The sequence below is a fragment of the Vipera berus genome (assembly GCF_964194415.1).
Source record: "Vipera berus genome assembly, chromosome: 7".
Taxonomy (NCBI): Eukaryota; Metazoa; Chordata; class Lepidosauria; order Squamata; family Viperidae; genus Vipera; species Vipera berus.
Genome location: NC_138209.1, coordinates 24,360,154 through 24,381,087, shown reverse-complemented (window position 1 = coordinate 24,381,087; position 20,934 = coordinate 24,360,154).

Genomic DNA, 20,934 nt, shown 5'->3' with positions numbered 1-20,934 from the left:
GGCAATGAGGGGTCTGGGAGATATTTATTACGGTTATTCTCCTACCTGCACACTGTTTAATTAATGGTAATGATTAATAAAATTGCGGCTAACCCGAACCAGCACTTTAAAAAAAAAGAACAAGAGAATTCCTGGAGGCGATCTCTCTTTTTCGCCCATTCTGTTCATTCAAATGTATTTTATAGTGTTGCCCATTCATTTTGGGATGTGGCGGTGGGACTTAAAACACAGATGGCCAGGGCTCCGGTATCAAGGAAATTTAGAAACAAGTTTCAGAAAAATCAGGGCATTTACTTATTTACTATTCAAGGATTACAGAGTTGCAGTTTATAGACGGTTCCTATAGACGTTGCAGGATTAAACCCCGTGATTTTCAGTGGGCCTTTCTTCCGACATAAGCTGCTTCAGGACCGCAGCAGCCTTAGTGTGTATCTGTAATCTCATTCATGGCACAAATGTACGTGGATTCGACCCTACACCGAACCCAATGAATCCTCATGCTGGATTCTGCCATTGTTGACTCGATCCGTGAATCCTGCTTGGCTCTCAAAAAACACCTTGCATTTTATTGTCTAAAATGGGAGACAAACTTCTTTTTTTCAGGCCAGCAGGTAGAGGGGGTGCAGGAAATGATGGCTCCCACCTCATTTCAAGGGATCATTGTTTGTTCTTTTCCCCTTGTCCTTCTCCTTTTTCCGTCTCCTTCTTCTTCTGGCTCTGCGTGGCCATCTATTCCTTCCCAGGGACTTTGTGCACGCCTTGACCTCTTCCCTTGGCCAAAAATGGGGAAGACGGTGACCAGCGCATTTTCTCCCTCCCCCCCTCTTCCCCCCCCCCTCTCTCTCTCTCTCTCTCTCTCTCTCTCTCTCTCTCTCTCTCTATATATATATATATATATATATATATATATATATATATATATATATATATATATATATATATATATATATATATGGTTTACTCATAGTAAATCAGACAGATTTGGCAGGCTCCCCCAACTGTCTGTTAGAATCGCAGGCGACATAGGGACAGGAAGGCGGGAAGGAAGAAGAATGCAGAGAGATAGGGTGGGGAGAAGGAGCAAAAGCCTGGGCTCTAAAGAAGAAATCCACATTGCTTTTCAAAGTTGCACGTCTTAAGCACCAGGTCATCAATTAAGTGCCTGGAGTTGCTGCTGCTGCTGCTCCCTTGAGGAGTCTATTAAAAACACCAGCGAGATCCCCCACGGTTGAGCCCAGGGGGGGGGGGAACAAACAGGGCTGTCTGGCTGGGAATCCACATCGCAATCCACAAAGAGAAAAAAAAGCAGCAGAGTCCCTCTCTCCTTTCCCCACCCCTTTGAGTCCCGGAGACCAACTCTCCCCAACAGCCCTTGCCTCTTCTTTGCCTTTCCTTCAGAGGCCCCTGGGCACGTCCCTTAGGCCTGCAAGGCCTGGAAGGCCTCCAGCCTGGAAGCAGAGCCCCTGCTTGGACTCTTCCAATTCTCCGACTTTGTTCTCCAGCCATGGAACCCTTCCGAAGGTGCAGCTCGTCTGAATGTGGCCAGACTCTGAATTCAACAATGGGTGGTGTTGGGGGTAGAAAATGCAAGACAGAAAGAGGAAAATGAATTAGCAAAGGGAGGGAGGGAGGGAGGAATAGTACCTTGTCGGAATTCTTTAATCGACCATCGGAATTCACAAAGTCTGCAATTCCTTAACTTTTTGGAGGTAAGTCTTACTTCTTTCTGAGGAAGTTTGGTACTGCAAGCAATCAAAACACAAACTCCGCCTAATTTTCTCCTCTCCCTAAAAATTGACTATTAAAATTACATTTCGGGCTTATACAAATTCCTTTTGTGCCCAACTAGGCAATCTCAGTTCTTCTACATTCTGGAGTTAAAGGCAAAGTAGGCTGCTAAAGACTCAACCTTGGCTGAGTTGAAGAGCAATTAACTATATTTTTTTTTAAAAAAAATGGCAGAGTGGGGTGGGAGTAAGAATGCCAGGAATTTATTTTAGTAGTGGCAAGATCACATGAGGAATTTCCTACAAAAGCAGGATTGGTGGGATGAGACAATATTTTCATTTATTTCATTAAGCTACTTAATTATAACTAATATCACCTTGGAACATAGTGTGCCCTTATGAATTTATTTTATGTCAGTGTTTTAATGCTTCTAAATTTTGATGAGTGCACCATGTATAGGCCTCTAAAGCACATGAAACAGAACCACCAAGTACAGTTTTTAATCTAGATTGAATAGACAGGCAGCCAAACAAAATTCCACTTTTGTTGAGGCACACTGATATGCAGATGCTACTCTCATTTTTTTCCGCCCTAATGAGCCAGACTTGCAAAGGAACAAACATAGACAGGATCATAGGTCCATCTGCAATGTTTCACCCATTGTTACTGTGTGGCCTTCACCATAATCCTCCAGTTTATTCTTGATTAAATCTGTTTTGCTATTAGATAACCCGACACTGAGATCTCCAGATTTCCCTAGATTTTGATGCAAGTCCTTTTGCTTAAACGGCACACCCTTTGGTAGCATCTACTCTGCAACAACTGTCTTCCCAGCAAATGAACAAGTTGAACTGGTAGCTGGATGAATAGAGCAAGTAATAATGTTATCGTGATCATGAATCACCTTCAATCAATATTTACATAGAGTTTGGAAATTTCCATAAACAGCTGTTCTCAAATCAAACTAAGCTCTCAATAGCTGAGAATTCTTTTTCTAGGTATAAGTACACGATAATAAACTGGTTACTTTCCATGGAATTTTTCAAGTAAGGAATGAAGTAAGGAAGGCAGGATAGAAGAGGTAAGTATTTGGAACACCAAATGGTAATGGTAGAGTCTCCTTCCAGAGGGACAATTTTCTTGACAAGGATATAAAAGGCCTTGGTCACTGTCTTTTTTTTTTACAGTCTATAACCTATGGTCAGTATTTCACCCTAGTCTTTCATCAAGGGACTAGTCTGGCTAATTTAGGGGGAAAAGATTTCAGATTGGGACATATGGCTTGAAGTACCATTGGTACAATTAGGTTCCCCTCTTAAAGAGCAAGTCCTATTTAAAACCCAGGCTACCATAACTATTTAGGAAAAAAATCTGGCTGACTGTTAAATACTGTAATATAGGTACCCAGGCCTTCTATGTCTGGTGACCTCTAGTGGTAGTCTGGTTTTTTTATAACCGCAATACTCTTTAGAAAGTGTATTTAAAGCTGCAAACTTTCTCCCTCCTCCAGGGGTAGGCAACCTTGGCTCTTTTATGACTTCAATTCCCAGAATTCCTGAGCCAGCTGAGTCATAAAAGAGCCAAGGTTGCCTACCCCTGTCCTAGTCAGTGAACGCCATTTCTTAGTTGTGCAATCCATCCCTAGATTTGCTTACTCGAATGTAATGCATCCTGAGTTCTATTGGCCTCACCATCAGGGAAATGTACATAAGGCTGTTTTTCTAAACTGTAGTTCTGACAATCCTGTTCTGACTAAATCCCATTAGATTACATGAGGTTTTTCTTACAATTTAAGATAATGTTGATAAGGTCCACTTTTATTCACTGGGATAAAGGCTAAAGAATGTGCTGTAATTTCTCTGTAGTAAAATTCAAAACGTGGTGTAACTTCACTGTGAATAAAACAAGAGGTTGGTATATGCTCCATCATTCTATCTGCTAAACAAGTAGGCACATTAAAGCCTAGTTTGATTCACTAGTGTTTGCTGCTACGAACTGAGCAGAGTATATTCCAATTTTTCTTGATTTCCTTAATGTCCTTGGAACTCAGAGAAGTGTCCTACTCCAGAGAATGATGACTAAATTGGCTAAAAGGAAGATACAATTTATCCTTCTCATCATCTTGAACCCTTCTCAGACTTCTTTTGTATTCCTTCCTACCCAATTTGCTAATCTGAAATAAAGAGACCTTTGCTAGGCTGAGCCGAAATGAAATTGTCATACTACAGTTTTGGTGTTGGACAAATAGAAAGTCTGGAAATTTCCAGGCTTCTTAAGCTGGGAAGAAATATTAAGAAGTTGGAGCCGTTGCAGGCACAAGCCAGCAAAGCTTCAAGTTATCTGACCAAGCCCAAGTTCTTGAGTTTTATCAGAAACTATTAGACACTGCTCTAGCCAATTAGGCAAGGAAACTAAGATATTATTATGCCCAAGAAGTTAATAGGGCATTCCTATCCCAGTCACTAGTAGGTCAATATACATTTTTCTGAGTTCAAGTTTTATTTCCTGACTTGGGTTTCAGCTGTTGATTTCTGAGCAGACTTGAATGAAACATTATCTTTTAAACTCGTAACTTGCTTAGCCAGCCTGGTCTTTGGCTGTGATGGAAGAAGCAGCCCAAAGCATCTGGCAGTTATTCAGTTGTAGGAGACGGTACCATACAGATTCACACAGGACAGTTTAGTTTCACGAATTCCCCTTTGAGTAGACACAATAAGGATCCCAGAATACAGCAACCCTTTACAATGTGCATTATCCTACAGTTTTGCCCCCACCGTGTTCCCAAAGTAGCTGTTTGGCGTAAATGAGAGCCTTTAGACCATGTAACTATGGCTGCCATCTCCAGGGCACTGTTAAGTTGAGATGAGTCTTTGCCCACCATTTGAACTCAGCCAGCTGCTTTTTAGGGGAATTAAGCGAAGGACTTCCCAAAGCCCTGCCAAAAATTGGCAGGGACTCAGTCTGAGCTTTTTGCATGAAAGGTGTGAACTTTGCTACAGAGCTACAGTAACATAGGTTATAATTAATGAGTGACAATCAACCTCTTTTCCTACCCTTACAAGAGATCCCTTGTCCTCCTAACTTCCAAGTTCGATTCTTTGGGATAGATCCTTCCCCTCTGGTCTTCTTCCTAGTCTTCCCTTGAGCAAAGCTTACAGCATCCATTCGCTGCAGCCGAGAAGCCACCTTGTATGGAGTGTAGGCTTAGGGAGCATTCCAGAAGAACTAGGAATCCATTTTCCAAAATTTGCAGCTTGCAATTGTTCAACTAACTGAGTGTCCTGGGACTGGTTGTCCAAACAGATCAAGTAGTTAGTAAGTTGGGGAAGCTGTACAAAGATTTGTTGTTAAAATCCTGGGTACTTCATCTGAGTAAAATTTCCAGCTTACTCCTCTCTCTCTCTCTCTCTCTCTCTCTCTCTCTCTCTCTCTCTCTCTCTCTCTCTCTCTCTCTCTCTCTCTCTCTCTCACACACACACACACACACACTTTCTCTCTCTCTCTCTCTCACACACACACACAAACACACACACAAAACATATGCATGCATAGACATTCATTCTTCTTCATCTAACAACTAGTTTCTGCAGGGTGGCAATTTTCCAGGCCTAAAGCACTCCTGGTCCTGTGGCGAGTCTGAAGTGTAAGACTATTAATCTCTTTCAGAGTTGGAAGTGAGGTTTGAATTCTGCAGATTCTTACAAAGAAGTGCCATTTAAAGTGCTCTACATATTTTGTCTGCATATATTCCCTTTTGGGCAGAGTTTGAAGAAAGGAGAAATGGAAGAGCAGGTAGTTTATTCAGTATGAAACTAGGTTTTCTAGCTGGCTCTGTTTTGGAAAGAAGGGGGGGCAGGGCAGGGCAGGGCGGTGTCTTATATCATTTACCTATCTGCACCCCACACATTTCTTCTTGATGAACTAAAACAGATTCCTCAATTAACCCCAATTTTTAGGTTGACAAAATGCTAAATTAACCAAGCAGGTTGGGTTTGCACAACCCTGAGGCTAGAGTATGCTCAGCTATTTGGCTACTCTGAGGCACAGTGGATTGTGCCAAGACAGGCAGTCTCTGTCAACCAGCTCATTTTGACTCTCAGCAGACAGGTCTTTTTCTATGGTTGTCTGATTTGATCCTCTCCTCTCCATGATTTTTCAATAGCAGTGCCGAAAGCTTTGAGAGGAGAGAGAAGGAAAAAGTGAGCTTATCATCCAAATTTGCAAACTCAGTACACTGGAATGGTGAAACTTAGGGTTCAAACGGGACACTCCTTTTACAATGAAGCTGCAAAACTTCATAGCAAAGGCATGTAGCTGTGACCCTATGCTGACTTTTATTTTAATTGGAAGTCAGTAAAAATCAATATTACTTGACACCCACAAGCTTAGGATGCTACATGAAGCTAGAGGAGTGATCCCAGCTTAGGTTTTCTTTTACTGGGCAAGCTTCATGGTTCAATGAAAATGTGAACTGGGAAGGTATAAACACAATAGCTTATGCAAGGCAAATTGGATGTGGTTTAAGGTTATGAAAGCAAGCTATTGCTTTATGTATGGTAGGAATTGGAGACCTACAACTGGTCTCCAATGACTGCTTCCAGAATCTAATAAGATTCTGTTGTTTCTTTTTGAATCTGCATCTGCAAGGTTATTGGTAGGGCAATATTGGAAGAAGGACTGCCTGCCTACTATAGAGGAATGGACGCTTAAAGTGTCAAATTTAGCAGAAATGGCTAAGATTTCTGCTTATTTGAAGGATCATTCACAAGAAAGATACATTTCGGTTTGGAGAAGATGGATAGATTATATTCAGAAAAAAATATGGGACTAAAAAGTTCCATTTAGCTTATGAGTAAATTCTAGATTGTTATAATTTATTATACTGAATTTTTCTTTTCTTTTTATTAGTTATAATATATATATATTTGGTATTATTTTATTAGTATAAGTTGGATACTTTTAGATTGTTTGTAATTATGTTATAGGCGGGTTAAAGTGCATTATGTATTTGGTTATTTATATAGTTGGTTAATGTTAGATTATGATTATTATATATTTGTAACCCTGTAATCAGCTTTGGGAAGTGGGGGAGGGGGAGGGGGAGGGGGGTTTAGGGGTGGGGTGGGGATGGGATAATATTGTAACTTTTATAAAACTTTTCAATAAAAAAATCTGCATCTGTCAAGTCTCTTTCTACACATTTGTGTGGTTTTATTATATTTCTGTTCGTAATAAACCAGTCTGTCAATTCCTTGGTCTGTCAATTCCTTCCCAGAGGATGTTTTTCAACTTCTGAACCTAACAACTTGGAAATTTCTTAGTGATCTCCCATCCAATCACTAGCTATGTCCAGCACTGCTTAACTGTTGGAGATCAGCTAAGGATTGTCTGGATGCAACCTTCTAGCTGGATTTTTGCATCAGTAACCAGAAATAGCTGCCCCCTGCAGGCCCTCTTGTACACTTCACATTCAATGAAAAAGACTGGACTGAAGAACTGAAGGAAGGATTATGCCCTTTATTCTTCGCTGTGTTGTATAGTATTACCTCAGAACTGGAGAGCTGTGTCTGGGGAGTCGTTTAATTCTAGAAAATCCATGACTTACATAAGCCAAAATTTAATGTTATTTACTTGGCATATTTTCTTAAATGGAACTGGATTCAGACTTATTTTAACCAAGCACTTTCACTGAGAACTTGTGGCAGTGTAAAGTAGCAATAAACAAAAACTGTGTAAATGCTTACTTTACAGTAAACATTTGCAGTGTGGGGCTTGAATCCTGAATGGAATTTGTCCAATCCTAGATTATATTTTCTTAGGAATGGACCTCAGAGATTTCAATAAGATCTCTCATGAATGCAATTTATTTATTTATTTATTGTTTGTTTGTTTGTTTGTTTGTTTGTTTGTGTCTCACCCTCACCGTTTCCCTATAACAGGGGTAGGCAACCTTGGCTTTTTTATGACTTGTGGACTTCAACTCCCAGAATTCCTGAGCCAGCATGGCTCAGCATGGAAACCTCTCTCTTTCCCCTCAGCATAGCTGGCTCAGGAATTCTGGGAGTTGAAGTCCACAAGTCATAAAAGAGTCATAAAAGAGCCAAGGTTGCCTACCCCTGCCCTATAACAACCATCACATGAGGTAGGCTTAGCTGGGAAAGAGTGATTCTACCGAAGTCACCCAGTTGAACTTCCCAAGGTGAGTTACAGTTCTGGGTCCTAGTGCCGGTTTCCTGGTCCTGGTTCAACACCTTAAGCAACTGCACCCTAAGATCCCGTTGTGTTAAGAACAAGGCTTAATTCAGATAGACTACAGGTTCTAACATGATGTCAATCCCTGTTACTGAAATAAAATCAGAAAAGAGCCAGGGAAACTTTTCTTTCCTCCCTTTCCTGGAAGCAAAATAGAAAGGCAATTGAAATGAGGAGAGTCAGTCTCTCCATCCCAGAAGCTCCTTTGTTCCTTTGGGATCTGAAGACCAAGGTGCTACATTCTGGGGGGTTTGGTTACAAATCCAGAGGAGTAAGTCTGGCTGAAGCTGCTGCATTTTAAAGTTGAACAAAGGTGATAGACGGAATAAATGAACTCCTTCTCTCTCTCTCTCTCTCTCTCTCTCTCTCTCTCTCTCTCTCTCTCTCTCTCTCTCTCTCTCTCTCTCTCTCTCTCTCTCTCTCTGTGTGTGTGTGTGTGTGTGTACGCGCGCGTGTGCAATCCAATATAACTTGTTTCCCGCAGATGCAGACAGGAGTGCAGTCCAAGAACTTGCAAAAAGTTTCTCCACCCCGAGTTATAAAAAACTTTTTTCGAATTTCTTTTTGGCTGTGCAGTTACCCTGAACCATGAATTTGCAAATCACACTGGATGCATTCACCGGACTTGCCATGCCACACATATCGCGGTTACATTTTGCACAGCATGTTGTGTGAATCTAAGCCTTTGTTAAGTCAGTTGACTGGGCAACCCTCGCTTCCCATATTGGGTTCATTTAGTAAACCATGGTTAACGCGGAGTGAATGCTTCTTTGGAACACAGCGACCTTTGTCTTGGAGTATTATGCGAGCTATTGGTTATATCATGACATCGTCGTGCGTGTTTTTCCCTAGAGTGTTGTGGAAAGAGTCCGCGCGGTTTGTTAACCCGGGTTTAGCGATGGTGTGAATCCAAGCAAAGGGTGAACAAAGCCCGGGGCTTCACGAGTCAAATTTGCGCCCTCTAATTGAACTCCTTTCTCCAAAAGAAAATCCGCCCCACCATCAAGGAGGCCGGAGGGAAAGGTTTGGCCACCGCCCTTCTCCTTCTATCTTCTGTTGAACATTAACCAGTAGGGAATTTCACGGCGGTGTAAAATATGAGGTATAAAAAAGAATAATCTTTCAAATTCTTGTAAAAAGCCCCATAAAATGGCTTTGTAAATCCTGGCATGCACTTAAGCCTTTCGATTTGACTCCTCATGTTTCCACTAAACATTTGCCCCGTAAGAACAAGAACCTCGCTGGGGCTCTGGCGTGGCCGCCCAGAGATGGTTGTGGGCGTCTATTTCCAGCTAGAAACAACGCGGAGAACGGAAGGTTTCCAAAAAAGGGAGATCCAGGCTGCTGGATCCAGGCTTGCGGGCATCTCAAGAGCCAGTAGTATGCAACTATAACTTCCAGATTGCACAGCCAGAAGACATCTTGGCTAAGGATGCTGGTGAGACTTGAAGGCGCGCAAGAGGGAAAAATCTGCACCGCCGGAGACTTCTTTGCACGATAAGGATCCTCCTTCCATCAGCTCCAAAACTGAAGATATTCCTTGCTTTTCTGGGACAAACGTCCAGTCATTTTTTCCCGGAAAACTCTGATATCGTATTTCTAGATGAGAACACCATAAGATATCAAAGTGATACAAATGCATTAAAATCAATACATCCTTGCAAAGTGTTTATATACATGTAACATGTTCCATAGCTACAATCCGGATTGATGGGGTAGAACTAATGCTGTAAGGTTTACCGCTTACTCTGACCAGTGTAGTTTACTTTCAGCCAAGTAAGTGACAGAAGAAAGCGACTAAGGGAGCCGTTTTATCCAATTTATTTACCCATAATCCATGCGCGGGATTCAGAAGAGGGATTTCTATTTCTCCCGCGCCATTCCCATACAAACACAAATTCTCATTTCCCCAGGCGGTGACCACGACACCATCCTCTACGGCAGCGTTTCCCAACCTTAGGAACTTGAAGATGCGTGGACTTCAACTCCCAGAATTGGAAAACGCTGCTCTACGGAACAGGAATGTAGGAAGAGCGGAACTCCACCTGCCGTTTGGCGACTGGGAGACGAGAGTACAAGGGACGGTTTACGTTACTGCAGAAGGACGAGGCAATGGATAAGTGGCAGCTCTATTTTATGAACGTGTCCCCCGGACTGACTTACAAAACGACTTCGTAAAAAGGAATAGACTTCGAACGCAACCCTTGCGCTGTTTATCTGGGGAAACCCAGGCTACTTTCAATTAACACCGAACTGAAAACAACTAATAACCTTCCCCCCCCTCCCCAACCTTCCAAACATTAGGAATGGGTCTAGGGTCCCCGCGAGAGAATGGAGATCCTCAAGAGAGCAGAACACTTTGGTTCCCACCCCCACCCCCCTAGAAACGCGACTTCTCGACTCCTCGGAGGCCTTCGCGGAGGCGAGGACTCCCCCGCCGGGGAACAGGGCTGTAACCCTCGAGGAACTCGCAGATTCATCTACGTCTAAGCCAGCCTTGCCACGGAATATAAGGCTAGACGGAGGAGCAACTGTAGCATTCGTTCCCCGTTGCAGTCTTACTCGTTTTCTCTCTCCAGGACCGGCTCGACCTCCCCCCGCCTGCCTCTCCCTCCTTTCCCCAACTGCCTGAATAAAACGCGTTTCTAATCCTAAACGGCCGCCGAGTTTCACAGCCGCGCGTTCCGCCGGCGAGACGCATCCCGCACAAGGACTTCGGCGTCTGTTGGAAGGAAAACTCAACCAAACCCCACGATGCCTCCCGTCCCCACAAAGAGTTTTGCTTGTTTCTGGAAATCTTCGCCCTTTTATCTCAATTACGCACTCGCCCAAGTTTTAAATATGCACAAAAGGCGCAGGAGCGGTCCGATCCGCGAGAGGTAACCTTGCGCGGGCTCCCGCGAAATGCAACCCTCCTCCTCCTCCTCCTCCTCCTCCTCCTCCTCCTCCTCCTCCTCCTCCTCTCGGGTGGATCACAAAGGGAGTTTTTTTAAAAAAGACCGGTCATCTGTTGAGCTAGTTCTCCTTCCTGACCGCCGGGCGCCCGGGGCAAGGTAAGAGCCACCCACGTGGCTAAGAACGGGCGGAAAGCCTTCCGCACTTGCGGGCACCCGCCTATACTTGGTACTGATTTAGCCTCCAAGTTTCAATAAAAGAGAACGACTTCCACCGCCTTTCTATTTAAACCATCATTTCCAGAATGAAAGAAAAAGAAAAGAAAGGAAAGGGGGAAAAAATAATACGTCCAATTTCCATGTCAGGATCAGATCCACAATGGTTAGACCTCAAATTCCTCTTATAGACATTTGTTGATGACGGTCCTTATAGCTCATAGGCAATAAATACAATAGCTTCTCCTGATGCATTTCTAACTGACAAGAGAGTTTTAAAAGCACAATTAAGCTCCCCAACAAATATCAGAATATGATAACCTGGTTTTCTTTTGCAGAAGTCATCAACAGTTCACAGCTGATGAGTTAATTTGGAAGGCTGCCAGAGTGAGGTATAATAAAGCAAAAGCTATAATCAATATAAAACAATCAAGCAATGCAATGATTAAAAGCAGCATGCTCCATCTTAATGCTCTCTAGAGGCATTAGAGTACAATTCCCATCACTACAAGCAAACGTAGCACCAAGTTACAGAAGTCTGAATAAAACAATATTAACCTAATCCCATATTTCTCTGTATGAGTTACCATAGTTGTTTCTTGCCTACTTACTGTAGAGTTGAAAAAAAAAGTCAAATGTGTATTTTTTTTACAAGGTTAATTAGCTCTGATGGGTTAAATAACAGATATTTAATGCACATTCAGTAATTTAATAATTTGTCTATTGGGAAGGTTACTACTCCCTTACTAAAGCATTTAATCCGTACTAATCTAAATTAGCCATTCCATTTTAAGATTATATTCAGTCAGTTTGACACTGATCAAAAGTGCCACGAAGATGTTATATTTAACTCTTCTTCAAACAAGGTTAAGGCTGGCTCAATACCAAGCAGGTTCATTTAATCCACATTAAGTATATTTTATTTGAGGTCTTAATATGGGGTGATTTACCCTTCAGGGAAACTTTCCAAAGCATAGACCTTTTGGTTAATATGGACTGTCTAAATGTGGGTTATCTATAACACTTTATTCACCTAATGCAGAAACATCTTTTTCATTATTGCTAATCTTTGTTGCTATAGTAAACAGTTCCTAAAATGGTCTGGGATTTAAGCAAACAATGCTACTGGCAACCTCTCTGCAAGGCAAACAAACTTTAGAAGGTATGTAGCCAGCATATTAAAGGGGAACGCTGGGTTGTTTTCATAAGTATTGCTTCCTAATGACCACTCATGTCCTGGCCCCCAGTCTTATAGGCACTGGGGTGCAAGCCATAAAAAAAAATCTTACTGATCTGCAATAGCTTGTTCAGCTCTGAGTGGCAGTGACATAATGTAACATTTAACTTTTTTTTTTACTTTCAAGAGTCTTCCATGGTGGCTACTCATTTTTACTGAAAATCTCAACAACAATACATTAAAAACACACAATTCTGTGCAGTACTGAAATAGTAAGATTAGCTAATGATGTGCTAAAGTTAGTTATCTTCAGGCTCAGATGTAAAACTTTGCAAAGTTTACAATTGTCATCTCAAACATGACTGCTCTATGTGGTATGCAGCTTGTTCACCATCCATTCCGTAGCCCCACATTCTGCTCATAGTAGCAAGGAAGGGAAATAACCCATATTTTCAAGAGCAGGGAGGTTTTTATTTTGAGTTGAGAAAGTATTATAGCTTATTTGACAAATTATGATCAAAACATGATAGTTTTGTACAATATGAATAAGGTACAGTAATACAAGCACACAGACACATCCTGTAGTGCTATAGCGGTCTGCCTGTGTATTTGCAGGCAGATTGCACTGATATATGCAGTCACTGCTATCTGTAGTGCAGTGCACAGTTCGAAGCAGAACATCTAGATTCAGTCACAGCTTTTTTCCCATATAGTATCAATCTTGTGAACTTTCAAGTTTCTTCCTTCCACTATGTATTCCAAATGGACAGTGATTAATATATATACCAGTATGTATGTGTACACACACACACACACACACACAAATGTATACTACTTATATTAGTAAAATCTTAATGCCAGCATTCTTAGTATTATGAAATTTGCATTAAAATATATCACATCAATATCCTTCTAATCTTGTGGATTTCAATCAACATTTTTTTCCTGGTTGTCATAATATCTGTGATTTTAAGACCAATGCAAGGAACCTACGTCAGCCCAGGGGTCAGAATGATTTGCATCCAGGTCTGGCAAAGAGAATTGTGTCAGAGGACGGGGTTCAGGGAGGAAAAGCTAGACTTCAGAGCTGCCACATAAAGGGCACAGAGAACAAGATGTTCTGCTCTTTTGCCAAAGGCAAAAAACACTGTTACAAAGCATTTTGATTAGAGAATGTTTTTAAAAAATAAGGGTGTGGAATGTATGCATGAAACCTGTACACATGCAATACACCTAAAAAAAACAAGCAGAACTTAAGTTGCTCAGCCATAGCCACCACAACCTGTGAACATCCTTGAAAATTACAGAGCAAGTCTTTGGATTCCATTATTTTGAAAAAGCTCTTCTTTGACCTCTTTATACATGCCTTTGGCAGGACAGTAATCTTACTTGTGTGACTGATAGAAGTCAGTGAAGGGTCAGTCTACAGCTGGATAACTGGCATCTGATTTAAAATAATACAGCTTTTCCTCCAGTTGTGATGGACAACAAGTTTTCCAGCTAGTCACCATAGAGGACAAACTGGAAATGCTGGTCTATGTTACTTATTCATACATGTTATATTATTCATATTATTCAGCAGTTTGAAAGCATTCAAAAACCACTTCAACCCATGACAGATGTTCAGCAATCATTGTTGGATTCTCCATCATTTTTCCGCTGTAAAGCTATCATAATTTTATAGAATTCAATTTTCACTATAACCAGTCTCCCAAGATGTAATTTATGTACACCAGTTTGGAAGGCATAAAAATGGTGGTTTAAGATAAAGAAGCAAAATCCATATACCTAGGATAAGATTCATTCCCAAACCAATAAAAATGGTATATTGAGCCAGTTATTCAAATTTCCAGTTGTGGGACTGGAGTGTAGAAGCTGAATAAAAGCACAGTGCATAATTGCCATAACTGAGGTCAGCTGGGGAGGGCCGTTAGAAGCAAATAGGTAGTCCTCAGCTGATGATCACAATGGACCATAATTTCCATTGCTACATGATGTGGTTGTTAAGTGAGTTGTGTCTTTTTTGCCACAATGATTAAGCAAATCACTACAGTTCTTACATGAACAATGCGGTTGTTAAATGAATCTTGCTTGCCCCATTGACTTTGTTTGTAGAAGTCAGCTGGGAAAGTCACAAATGGTGATCATACTGTATGACCCCAGGACACTGCAATCATCATACAATAAATACATGCTGGTTGCCAAGTGCCCAAATTTTGATCATGAGGATGTTGTAAGTATCAGGATTGGTCATACGTCACTTTTTCAGTACCATTATAACTTTGAACGGTTGCTAAACGAATAGTTGTGAAATGAGGATTATCTTTAATTTGAATGGCCACTTTTTGGTTGTTCTCCTGGAGCTGTAACATTGTACTTTAAACTGGTTAAATTTTTAATCTGCTTAAACTCAGCAGTACAAAGGAGGGGTGACAGGGAATGAAAATGGCAGCTTTAGTATGCCACCGTCCCTAGATCATGAAGTGATGGATTCCAGTATTGCTTTGGAAGTAGAAAACACATTATTTAGATCTCAGATTTTGAATCGGACACTCAAAATGAGAACTTATTTCTGGGGACTCAAAGCCTTGTGCGAGGGCCTCTCTTGATAAGTCACCGAATAGCACAAAGTGAAAGAGGAAAGGAGCAGAGTGTCCCCAGATATGTCACCATCAACAGTTCTTCTGATCTGGTCTGTTTATTTAAAAGCTTCCAAGTATGGCTTAGATATGACCAATAGTTGGTACTTCAGCCTTGTCTGTTTGCCAGTCAGGTTCACTTGTCTTCACTCCAACATTTGTCAACTTTTTCAGTACTTTTTCTCAGGCTTTTCAGTTCATATCTTAGCCTGCGATCAGCACTGCCTTGGGGAAAGATCTTCTAGTGCTCTTTTTATAGTCCTGCTGGGTCTTGCTTTGGTGCAGCAACTCAAGATTTACTCAATTGGCTGACAATATTGCTCTTAGGATGTGTTTATTTAAAGCAAGAACTCCCCTCATCTCTAAAACATGTCTTTTTAAAAAAAAAATCTTTACAAAAATAACTAAAATGCTGGACTAGTTCTTCTAAAATGTTTGCATTTCCATGCTCTAAGCCAGGGGTGTCAAACTCAATTTCATTGAGGGCCACATCAGCATTGCGGTTACCCTCAGGGGGCCGGGTGGGTGTGGCCAGGCTGGGTGTGGCCTACTGGGTGGGCGTGGCTAGACTGTGTATGGCCTACTGGGTGGGCGTGGCCAGCTCTACATTGTTCGCATCAAGGGTGCCTATGGGGGCCTGGGCAGGAGTGGGACAGATCTGAGGGTCTCTGGCAGAAGGAGGGTCTCTGGGCCAGGGCCAAGGCAGTGGGGGCCGTTCCCTCACTGTTTCCAGGATGGCTTCGCGGGCCGCATGAAACCACTTCGCGGGCCGGATCCGGCCCCCGGGCCTTGTGTTTGACATGTCTGGTCTAAGCCATCATCGTAATGTTTGGCAAGGATCATCCTCTTATAAAAATTACAATTCACTATGTGCCACAGTTCTTTCACTAGAAATTATGTTCTGTTACTATTAATGGGTTGCTAGCTGATATCAGTTCAAGACTCAACTAAATTGGACTGGGATGGCTCTGAATAATTCAGAAGCAAATTAGATTGTTTTCCTAGCTGCTGAATCAAGGCCCATAGGTACACAATCCTACCTCTTAAGAGACACCTTCTCTCTCTATCTCTCCCTCTTACAGATGTCACTGGTTCACTACTGGAAGTAAAAGCCACCTATTTTGTTTGATCCATATTTGTGGTTGATTTCTTCTGACTTTGGCCTCAATCCTGATAGGGATGCATCTGTCTTTTTATATCCATCTGAGTTTGTTAAGAACAATTGTATTATTACAGAAGCTGATTGGAATTGGCCAATTGGATGAAATGAAATATATAATTCCAATCTTTTAAAAACTAGCAGAACACATCCATGAACACCAACTAGTGGACAGAAGACATGATGAAAACTCTTTAATTCCTCAGCACATGCTCAGACTTAACCATAGTTTCATCTAGGAAACTGTAACCACCTTAGACTAAGCTAAGTCCAAAAATGCTCAAAAATTCCTGGAAGCCTGGCACTCTGACAAATTGGTATCAATAGACACATAGACATAAACAACATCTACATACTGTGCAAAAGAGACAATCAATAAGCCCAAAAGGGAACAAAAAGATCAAAATACCTCCTCACCCACAATCAACACCCAGATAAACATAAATTAACAACAATAGTAACATCAGACCAGCAATCAAGAAGTAAACAATATTCCATCAAGGAACTGCCAAACAAGCTAACTATAAGCAGCCCAATCAAAGAACTTCCAAGACCACTTGCACTGACAGGGCAAGAATATAAATTGAGAGCAAGCCCCATTTCTTACTAGCACTGATGTTGTTACCTAGTTTGGGTAAAGAAATGTCTGCAAGAAAACAACCAAGCTCAGAGAGCACAAAGGACCCTACCAATTTTTTAAAGAATGTAACATCATGATTTATGCCTTAGCCCTCTTCCAGATCTTTCATGTCAGTCATGAAACAGTCACTTTCATGTCTGTTTTGATTTTCATTGGGAAGCCCATAGCAATATAAGAAAGTTTTTTTTTAAAGATTGGACAGTAATGGGCATACTGTAGCTGCCAACTTCAACTTTCTTCATGGGTGGCCTATTCTGAAATCCCACAAAGACCAAGGGTCTTAAGAATTTTTAATCCAAGATATATTTCCCCGAATATATCTAAATATCCATTGACTTTTTACCGCTTGGATGTTTTTTAGTCAAGTACTCTAAAGACTCATCTTTTGTTCGGTTTTATTCAACCATACAGTTTGCATGTTCTTCATCATAATCCTTGAACCTTTAGTTGTTCTTTCTTTCTTGCCTGAAGGGAAAAACAAAAAAGTGAGTTGTCATATATTAATTTTCATAGTCTGACACCTAGATTTATAGACTACCCTAGCAAGAGCATCAACATAAGAAAGTTGTGAACCTAAGAAAGAAGCCTTACTTTTAGTCAAGCCACTGATCTTTCTGGATCAGTACTGTTTGTAGCTACATTTTATGTTTCTAATTTATTTCAGCTGCTCATTTTGTAATCAGGCCACGCTATTATAGAAAAGTCTTAGAGCTATTCCTAAAACAAATTATTCCCAACAAAAAGGGTCTCATTTCTTCTTGCTGCTGTTGTTGAGGGAGGAATTTGCTCATGGCAGATCTTTTGCTTCTTTCTTCCTGCTGCCATTAGTGCTAGTACTACTACTAGTAGTAGTACATGCTAGTACTACTACTATTTCCTCTTCACCTCCTCTTTATTTCTACTCTATCCAAGAAATGTCTCTTTGTTCCCAAGTAGTAGATTGCTAGAGAAAGAGCAGCTTATTTCAACCAAAAAATTAATATGGTCAATTCCCCCCCCCCCTTTGCAGTATGATAGGTCATACTTTATGGTCCTTATTTCTGAAATAAAAAAATAAAATAATAAGAATTCCTTTGGTGTCTTCATACTCATAAGATTTTAATATCTTGTACAGGAAATGTGGACATACAAAATTAGTCACATTGCAGTTCCTTAATGCTTTTAGCCCATGGAAATATTTTCAGATCCATTTGTGAGGGGAAGTCAGGTCTAAATGGAAAATATCACATTAACATTGGTTAATTCTGAAAATTTCGGGAAATATAGAGGACAGAATCACCCTATTTATGGGAAATTCAGGAGTCAGACAATTTAGTTTTAGCTGTCTTTGATGTGATTAAATTACCTTAAAACTCAAACATTACCAGAACAGGCTTGTTGATCAGACTATTAGCCTTGAAAATGTTGCCTCAAAACAAGCAGTCATTTAGGATTTTGAACAGTAAAACCAACATATTACCTCAGCTGCGGCCTTGTCTCTTCACCCACAGTCCTAAATGAATGTTTACAGTAGTCATAAATGCCTTACATTTGAATAGAGGCTAGAAAGCAAATGTTGACATACTTTCAGTCTATTGTTGGCTAAAAAGGTCAGATATTTGGAATTTATTTTGTTTTCCAAGGTGGGCTATTATTTATTTTATTTTCATACAAAGTTACAGCTCTCTTAAAATTAACTTTAAAATATAGTTCCAGTCAGAACTAGGTCCTTCATACACTGAAATCCAACAGTCCTGAAAACCAAAAATGTATAATAGCGTAAAATATTTCAACTTCAAAATTAAACTTTCTCAGGACTGGACATTTTCAGATGCTGCAGAATGCATGTCATTACATTTATTTTTAAATACTGTGGTACCATTCTTTCTTTCTGTCATCTCTGTTCTCTCTCTTACCATTCCCAACTCTCTATTTCAATAATATTTTTTAAATTGTAAGTCCTGAAAGCTTTCCTATAAACTAAAATAATTCTAATACTGTATGTCACAATGAATTGCTCCCTCTAGTGATGTCACACTAGAACTGACATCTGCAGATGTAACTGCCACTGAATTGTGTTTTAATTTAAGAGTTCAGCATATATTATAGTCATACCTCATTTTATCGTGCTTTGCTTTATTGCATTTCACAGATATTGTATTTTTGTCAAGAGCCTCCACCAGCAAAATGTTTGCAACTCACTGAAGGCTCAGATGATGCTTAGCATTTTTTAGCAATACTGTAAAGTGTTTTTAAATTAAGGTATATACATTTTTAAAGACATAAAGCTATTGCACACTTAATAGACTACAGCAGGCATGTCAAACTCGTGACGTCACATGATGTCACGCGACGTATCGCAACTTTTTCCCCCTTGCCGGGGTGGGCGCAGTTTCAGCATGACGCATCCGGCCTGTGGGCCAGCAGTTTGACATGCCTGGACTGTAGTATGGTGTAAACATAACTTTTATATGGATTGGGAAACTAAAAGTTTATGTGACTCGCTTCATAAATAGTCTACAACTTACAGTATGTCCAATTGCTTAGCGAGTATTTAAAGTTACAACAGACCTTTCCAGAACTACTTATGACCTGGATTTGAAATTACAACAGTTGCCCCCTGAGGTCACATGATAGCAATTTGGGCAGTTAGCAACTGGCCCGCATTAATGTTTGCAGTATCCTGTGGTCACATGACCACAATTTATGACCCCTCCCCCAGAAATTGACATTTACTTTCAGAAATGTCTATTGCAGACAATGGATTCACTTAACAACTGCAGTGTTCACTTGGCTTTATTATTGCTGCAAAAAAGTAATAAATCAGGTGCAATCATATGGCAACCCACTTAATGACTGGCCTGACTTACAGCCATAATTCTGGGTTTAATTCCAATTATAAGTCTACATGTATTTCAATATTTACTTTATTGCAGTGGCCTAATGGTTTCATTTGCATTAGTAGAGCTTTAGCTACCCCACTTTAAATTTTCCTGCTTTAGGCAGAACTTATCTCTCCCTGAGCCTGATGAACTCAAGAAGATAGCATTGTCTTCTCCCACAAAACATTTTTAAAATGGAGAGGATTTTTCAAAACAAGTGTTTGTGTCTTGTAAGGAAAACACATATTATGTTAAATAGCGGGTTTGTTGGCGCAGGAATGAAGATGCAAAGCTGAGTACAAGGTAACTCATAGTTTATTTCGTGCAGAAACTGTACTGGGGAAAAGGCTGCAACTAGCTGCAATAGCCCCTAGGTGGCAGCCAATAGGTTTGAATCAACCATTGCCGCCTGGAGATAGCCAATTGCAGCACAGGAGACTTGTAGTCTGGGTTGCTGGAGAGCCGTTAGCTGCTCCAGCAACCCACGTGGTATCCTTTAAGAGCCCAGTATATAACACCCCTTCCCTCTTAGACCAGACCATAATAACACCAATTAGTCTCAACGATTGTCAAGACTCATTATCCAAACACACTAAAATAAAAGTGATAATAATAATAAAAGTAAAAAAAAACACAATGTAGGTTACAATGTTATTAAACAACATCTCAATGAATAGGCTTCAAAAATGGCACTTTTAGACAGTTACATCATAGCACTAGTTTCTGTAGTGTAGTGGCAACAGGAATTACAACAATATATAGCTCTTTATTTTACAACGTAATCTGCAAGATATGAAGGAGGCTTTTGTGCCCTAGAGGAACGTCTTGGAGTTCCATCACTTTGTCGTGCCAGCTTACCCAGTGGGCTGGGTAGACTTGTGTTCCTTTGTGCTCCTGAGTCAAGGGGATTCGATGCACTCTGGCTGGCCTCTCCAGGTTGGCCCACCCCAGAGTCAAACTGTTTGGCAGAGTAGGTACAGCGGTTGCTGAAGTTCAGTTGGCTTGCTCCTTCAGGGGACCCATGTTGCACTCCAGGGCTCCCCAGTTCTCCCTCCAGTTCTGCCTCAGTTAAGAAGGAAAAGTCCTGATAGTCCATGTGAGGACTGGCTTGGCCACAAGTTTGAGGACCTTAGGAGGGACTTATGATGCAGTCCTCATTTAGTGGCTGCTCTGGAAACCGTTTCCTGAGCTGATCAATGTGTTGTCTGACAACTCGCCCTCCCTCCAACCCCACTTCATAAGATAGGGGTCCGGATGCCTTGGTAATTTGACCAGGAACCTACAGATTCCCATGACCATACTTACTGGCCCAAACCCAATCGCTCATGTGCAGCCCCCATGGGGGTTTTGGTCAAGAGGCTTCTGCTG